We start from the raw sequence: 8,290 nt of genomic DNA, 5'->3' as shown, positions 1-8,290 counted from the left end.
GCAGCCCCAGACCATCACACTACCACCACCATATTTGACTGTTGGTATTTTTCTTTTTCTGAAATGCTGTGTTACTTTTACGCCAGATGTAACGGGACGCACACCTTCCAAAAAGTTCAACTTTTGTCTCGTCAGTCCACAGAATATTTTCCTAAAAGTCTTGGGGATCATCAAGATGTTTTTTGCCAAACGTGAGATGAGCCTTTATTTTCTTTTTGGTCAGCAGTGGTTTTCACCTTGGAACTCTGCCATGGATGCCAGGTTTGCCCAGTTTCTTTCTTATGGTTGGTTGAGTCCTGAACACGGACCTTAACTTAGGCAAGTGAGGCCTGCAGTTCTTTGGATGTTGATGTGGGTTCTTGTGTGACCTCTTGGATGAGTCGTCGCTGCGCTCTTGGGGTAATTTTGGTAGGCCGGCCACTCCTGGGAAGGTTCACCACTGTTCCAAATTTTCTCCATTTGTGGATAATTGCTATTACTGTGGGTTGCTGGAGTCCCAAAGCTTTAGAAATGGCTTAGTAACCCTTTCCAGACTAATATATGTCAATTACTTTGTTTCTCATCTGTTCCTGAACTTCTTTGGAGCGTGGCATGATGTCTTGCTTTTTGAGATCTTTTGGCCTATTTCACTTTGTCAGACAGGTTCTATTTATAAAGTGATGTCTTGATTCAACAGATCTGGCAGTAATCAGGCCTGGGTGTGGCTGGTGAAATTGAACTCAGCTTTCCAGAAAATGTGATTAACCACAGTAAATTCATGATTTAACAAGGGGGAGCAATTACTTTGTCACTTAGGTTCATGAAGGTTCGCATAGCTTTTTTCCCTTAATAAATTAAATTATCACTTAAAAACTGCATTTTGTGTTTACTTGGTTATCTTTGTGTAATATTAACATTTGTTGGATGATCTGAAACATTTAAGTGTGACAAATGTGCAAAAAAATAAGAAATCAGGAAGGGGGCAAATACCTTTTCACAGCACTGTATTTGATCGGCATATATGCCAGCAGCGCAAGCCTCCCTTTTTTGCACAAGTGAATTGAGTTTGTATCTAAGGAATAGTTTTCACATTCAAAATGTGTATATAGCTGTTTACATAATCGTAGTGAAAATCTTTGAACAAAGAGCAAAAAATAACAAACCTTATTATAATCTCGCAGTGGGATTTCATTTTTAATCTTTATAAAGTGTATTAAACTTTAGTTTTAAGAAAAATGTAGTAAACTGCGCAATACATACATACAAACCTCTTTATTATACTTATTGTTGAAGAAAAGGTTCAAATTAAATTAGGGTTATGGTACATTTTGCACTTTGCTCTATGAAAATTGTGACTTAACTTCTGTAAGGCCATCGGTCCGGTCCAGCCAGCACGGAACATTGCAATAGAACAGGAATGTCTGTCATTCTATGAATTCTGTATTTGTAAAGATGGGGTGAAGGGTCAATGTCTTAAGGCTGAGATGCTGGAGGGAGATATGCTGCAGGACCAGGGGAGTAGAGAGAAGGGGGGGATGAGGAGAGGAGATGAGAGGGGAAGAGAGGAGGACAGTGTCTTAAGGCTGAAGTGTTAGGGGGGGAGATATGCAGTAGGACCAGGAGCATTCCTTTGTGAGGAGAAGAGGGTGTGAGAGGAGGAGAGAGGGGAGGAGAGGGTGAATTGCTAGCATGCCTTTCTTTGCGAGTGTAAGGCCTCTCTCTCTCACCACCCCCTGTCATCTAGGTGAGTTTCTGAATTGTAGGAAGAACAGGACGATGGAATAGATGGAATTCTATGTCCCAAATGGAACCTCTCACCAGAGCCCTATGAGCCCTGTTTCAAAAGAAGTGGTTGGAATAGGGTGCCATGTGGGACACAACCATCGGGTCAAAAGTCTACCCCTTGATAACCTGACCAGTCTTCTATCATATCCATCTTCTACAATTGGGATACTATAGTGGCCTCACCTCTGACCTCTTCTAGTGTAGTGTTTAGACGTTGTGAAAGTCTTTGATGGCAGGAGTGCAAAAAAAGTGAAAAAACAGCATAATCCTCATAATAATCTAGCAATAGGGCTCTTGTCACGCCCTGGCCTTAGTTATCTTTGTTTTATTTATTATTTTGGTTAGGTCAGGGTGTGACATGGGGGATTGACGTGTTTGTCCTTATCTAGGGTTTTTTGTATGTTTATGGGGCTGTTTCCTTTCTAGGTGTTTATATGTCTCTGGTTGCCTAGATTGGTTCTCAATTAGAGGCAGCTGTCTATCGTTGTCTCTGATTGGGAACCATATTTAGGCAGCCATATTCTGTGGGTACTTTGTGGGTGGTTGTCTTCTGTCTATGTACCAGAGGACTGTTTTGGTTTTTTCCCCCACATTTGTTGTATTGCATTTTGTGGTGTTCACGTTTATTGTCCTTATTAAACATGTTGAACACTAACCACGTTGCATTTTGGTCCTCCTCTCCTTCAACGGAAGAAAACCGTTACAACTCTGGTCAAAGTAGTGAACTATATAGGGCAGAGGGAATATAGTGCCATTGGGATCCAACCTATGTCTTGAAGGTTTCCTGTATAAAACGGTATTTATTGTATGCAAGATATCTTGCTTGCTTTAAGCAACTGGGTCTTGTTAAATGTAATCCAAAAGGTTATTTTCAGGAGGTGTGGTTTTTTAGACTTTCCGGTAGTACCATGTTAAGTTGGTACACTGCAAATGTCAACGTTCACTAAATATGTTAGCACAGACAAAAACCTGAGAAAAAATCAAAACAGGAGGTGAGAACTCAATTTTGAAAACAGTGCCATTTGATGTCCATCTTAGATATGGATGAGCATGCACTTCCTAGGGCTTCCACAAGATGTCACCGTCTTTAGATTCTGGTTGTATGATTCTACTATAAAGGAGGGGCTCATAATAGCTCTTTGAGTGGGTGGTCTCGCGGTCACGAGAGAGTGTTCTTGCGTTCCAATCAGTTTCTTCAGACAATGAAATTGTCCGGTCGAAACCTTATTGCTGATTAATGTTTAAAACATCCTAAATATGGATTGCATACATCGTTTGACTTGTTTCTACGACCTGTAACGGAACTTTGAGTTTTTGTCTGGAGGAATTGCTTGTGCTTTTTGAGGATTGAATACTGGGCTAAATGATGGGCTTTATGGAACTTTATGGAACAAATCAGTCATTTATTGTCAAACTGGGATTCCTGGAACTGCCTTCTGATGAAGATATTCAAAGATAATTGAATATTTCTATTTTTTTTGTAGCTTCTGTTGACGCCAAAATGGTGGCTATTTCTTTGGGTTCTGAGCGCCGTTCTCAGATTATTCTTTTTCCATAAAATGTTAAAAAAATTCTGACACAGCGGTTGCATAGAGGATACGTTTATCTTTAATTATGTGAATAACACTTGCATCTTTTATCAATGTTTATTGTGAGTATTTCTGCAAAGTCACCGTATGTTTTGGAATCAAAACATTACTGCACGTAACGCGCCAATGTAAACTGAGATTTTTTATATATATATATATATATATATATATATATATATATATATATATGCACATTATCGAACAAAACACACAATACATGTATAACATGATGTCCTATGAGTGTCATCTGATGGAGATAATCAAAGGTTAGTGATTCCTTTTATCTATATTTCTGCTTTTGTGACTGTGAAAAATGGCTGTGTGTGTTTTTGAATTTGGTGGTCATCTAACATAAATATGTTGTGTTTTCGCTGTAAAACATTTTAAAAATCGGACACGGTGGGTAGATTAACAAGATGTTTATCTTTAATTTGCTGTATTGGACTTGTTAATGTGTGAAAGTGAAATATTTCTAAAGAATATTTTTTTCCAGCTAAATGGGAGGGGATGTTCCCTTTAGGGAACTTCTTGCCATAACAAGTTAACCTCTTCAACCTATGGGGGCGCTATGTCATTATTGGATAAAAAGACGTGCCCGTTTTAAGCGCAATATTTTGTCACGAAAAGATGCTCGACTATGCATGGAATTGACAGCCTTGGAAAGACAAAACTCTGACGTTTCCAAAACTGCAAAGATATTATCTGTGAGTGCCCCAGAACTAATGCTACAGGCTAAACCAAGATGAAGTTTCATACTGGAAATGCCCCAGATTCTGAAGGCGCTGTGTTCCAATGTCTCTTTATATGGCTGTCAATGCGCCAGGAATGAGCCTGCCCTTTGTGTCGTTTCTCCAAGGTGTCTGCAGCATTGTGACGTGTTTGTAGGCATATCATTGGAAGATTGACCATAAGAGACTACATTTACCTGGTGTCCCGCCCGGTGTCCTGTGTCGAAATTATTGTGTAATCTGTAGGTCCATGCGCGTTCCATTTCTTCAGAAGATAAAGTCGACTGCCACGAAGGATTTTATCGTCGATAGATATGTGAAAAACACCTTGTGGATTGATTCTAAACATCGGTTTGCCATGTTTCTGTCGATATTATGTAGTTAATCTGGAAAAAAGTTCGCGTTTTAATGACTTAATATATATATATATATATATATATATATATATAATTATTTTTACCCAAACGTGATGAACAAAACGGAGCGATTAGTCGACACAAATAATATTTTTTGTACAAACGGAACATTTGCTATCTAACTGAGAGTCTCCTCATTGAAAACATCTGAAGTTCTTCAAAGATAAATGATTTTATTTGAATCCTTTTCTGGTTTTTGTGAAAATGTTGCATGCTGAAAGACAGGCATAATCCTATGCTAGGCTATCAATACTGTTACACAAATGCTTGTTTAGCTATGGTTCAAAAGCATATTTTGAAAATCTGAGATGACAGTGTTGTTAACAAAAGGCTAAGCTTGAGAGCAAATAGATTAATTTCATTTCATTTGCGATTTTCATGAATAGTTAACGTTGTGTTATGCTAATGAGCTTGCGGATAGATTTACACAATCGTGGATACAGGTTTTTTTCATAGCTAAACGTGACGCAGAAAACGGAGCGATTTGTCCTAAACAAATAATCTTTCAGGAAAAACTGAACATTTGCTATCTGAGAGTCTCCTCATTGAAAACATCCAAAGTTCTTCAAAGGTAAATTATTTTATTTGAATGCTTTTCTGGTTTTTGTGAAAATGTTGCCTGCTGAATGCTAACGCTAAATGCTACGCTAAATGCTACGCTAGCTATCAATACTGTTACACAAGTGCTTGTTTTGCAATGGTTGAGAAGCATATTTTGAAAATCTGAGATGACAGTGTTGTTAACAAAAGGCTAAGCTTGAGAGCAAATAGATTAATTTCATTTCATTTGCGATTTTCATGAATAGTTAACGTTGCGTTATGGTAATGAGCTTGAGGCTGTAGTCACGATATCGGATCCGGGATGGCTCGACGCAAGAAGTTAAATTAACCCATGTTTTAACCCAACAACACAACATTTAGGGTTATTCACCCAACCCAACTGGCTGGGTAAAAATAAGCATGTTCTGTCCAATTATTACCCAGCGCTGGGTTACCAAATAACACAAATTGGGTTGATTTTAACCCAAATATTTTTTTGTGTGCATAGATCCTCATAGACCCAGGCTGGTGATATTTGGTGTTTGAAGGAAGTTTGATGATGCAATAAAACCTTCTCTCTGATTTGACATAAAGTATGTGCTATGATAGGCTACAATGTGATATTATATAATGTTATACAATGGGTGGGTCTAATCCTGAATGCTGATTGGTTAAATCCGCATTCCAGCCGGTGTCTATTCCACAAGTTACCACCGACTAAATCTAATGTTGGGTAGTATTGTGTCTCAATATAGCCCTAGTTTTTCAAACACTGATCTCTCTCTCTCTCTCAAATGCTTTTGGAAAATGTTTAGCTTTTGAGACTGGCTAAAAAGGGTCGTAGCAGAGCATGTGTATGAGCATCTATCCACAAGCCTTGTTAGCATATACCATTTGAGAATGAATTAACTAATTATTACTTAACACAAATTTATGTACCAGATTATGTACCAGATTGCTTTTGGGAAATTAATTTGGCCAGTTTTCTTTTGCACATTGAAGGACCTGGCAGGTAGCCTAGCATTTAAGAGTGTTGGTAAACAATCTGTTGATGTGCCATTGAGAAAAGCAATTAACCCTAATTCCTCTGGATAAGAACATCTGCTAAAATGACAAAAAAAGGCCTCCTGCAAAGCTGAGGTTAAGGTAGTGATGTCATGTGTGCTATCCTGGTGCTGAACTGTGGACCTACAGTTGAAGTTTGACCCTCTTGGGTCAAACCATTCAGGTAGCCTTCCACAAGCTTCCCACAATAAGTTGGGTGAATTTTGGCCCTTTCTTCCTGACAGAGCTGGTTTGTAGGCCTCCTTGATCGCACACGCTTTTTCAGTTCTGCCCACAAATGTTCTGTAGGCTTGATGTCAGGGCTTTGGATTGGCCACTCCAATACCTTGACTTTGTTGTCCTTAAGCCATTTTGCCACAACTTTGGAAGTATGCTTGGGGTCATTGTCCATTTGGAAGACCCATTTGCCACCAAGCTTTAACTTTAACTGATGTCTTGAAATGTTGGTTCAATATATCCACATAATTTTCCATCCTCATGATGTCATCTATTTTGTGAAGTGCACCAGTCCCTCCTGCAGCAAAGCACCCAAACAACATGAAGCTGCCACCTACCTGCTTCCCGTTTGGGATGGTGTTCTTCGGTTTGCAAGCCTCCCCCTGTTTCCTCCAAACATAACGATGGTCATTATGGCCAAACAATTCTATTTTTGTTTCATCAGACCAGAGGACATTTCTCCAAAAAGTACGATCTTTGTCTCCATGTGTTGTAACTTTAATGTGTTTGAGTTAATGTTTAAGTTTATTCTTTGAGCTGTATCTGTAAAGATATTTCTTTAGATTTATTTGCATATGTAATTGTATTGGGTTGTGTTGAATTACGTTTTTTGACTGCAAGTCCCAGAATGCCTTGTGAGAGGAATGAGTGATAACGCGCCCAATTATGTGCAGGTGTTTTTGGTGATTGTAGCTGACTTTCCGACAGCATCTTACCTGCATTGCTCTGTACCAAAACCGTTGTTGTTAAATGTAACGTAAACCAGTATTCTTACTAAAAGAAGCTTTCTTATCAAAACCGACGTCCCGAGTCATTACTAAGAAGTTAGCTAATCTAAAATCATGTGCAGTTGCAAACCGTAGTCTGGCTTTTTTATGGCGGTTTTGGAGCAGTGGCTTCTTCCTTGCTGAGCGGCCTTTCAGGTTATGTCGATATAGGACTTGTTTTACTTTGGAAATAGATACTTTTGTACCCGTTTCCTCCAGCATCTTCACAAGGTCCTTTGTTGTTGTTCTGGGATTGATTTGCACTTTTCGCACCAAAGAACGTACATCTCTAAGAGACAGAATGCGTCTCCTTCCTGAGCGGTATGACGGCTGCGAGGTGTTTATACGTGTGTACTATTGTTTGTACAGATGAATGTGGCACCTTCAGACATTTGGAAATTGCTCCCAAGGATGAACCAGACTTGTGGAGGTATCCCATTTTTTTCTGAGGTCTTGGCTGATTTCTTTTGATTTTCCCATGATGTCAAGCAAAGAAGCACTGAGTTTGAAGGTAGGCCTTGAAATACATCCACAGGTACACCTCCAGTTGACTCAAATTATGTCAATTAGCCTATCAGAAGCTTCTTGAGCCATGACATATTTTTCAGGATTTTTCAAGCTGTTTAAAGGCACAGTCAACTTAGTGAATGTAAACTTCTGACCCACTGGAATTGTGATACAGTGAATTGTACGTGAAATAATCTGTCTGTAAACAATTGGTGGAAAATTACTTGTGTCATGCACAAAGTAGATGTCCTAACCGACTGCCAAAACTATAGTTTGTTAACAAGAAATATGTGGAGTGGTCGAAAAACGAGTTTTAATGACTCCAACCTAAGTGTATTTAAAACTTCCGACTTCAACTGTACATGTGGTGCATACATTTTTTAGTAGCTTGTGTTGTGGAATTATTCTTTGATTAAAACATACATTTTAATTAATGTGTTGGACTAATGAATCATGAATTGGTAACTAGATTCTGATTAAGGGAAAGTTATACCTTACAGACGTATTCCCTTGTGCCTATTTGTACACGGATCAAACGTAATAATGTAGCGCGGGGACTGACAGATTGTTTCAATGATGCACTTGGTCAGAAACACAGCAGTTTCATCGGAACTTAAAATGACTACAGGAAAATGTTGCAGGTTTAAAGCAAGTTTGTGGCAATTCCAAGCAGTTTGCAATGGGGCGAAGATAAGATT

This window comes from Oncorhynchus nerka, linkage group LG17, assembly GCF_034236695.1.
Source record: "Oncorhynchus nerka isolate Pitt River linkage group LG17, Oner_Uvic_2.0, whole genome shotgun sequence".
NCBI classification, from domain to species: domain Eukaryota; kingdom Metazoa; phylum Chordata; class Actinopteri; order Salmoniformes; family Salmonidae; genus Oncorhynchus; species Oncorhynchus nerka.
The sequence above is the reverse complement of the archived record's forward strand: the minus strand, read 5'-3'. Positions refer to the sequence as shown.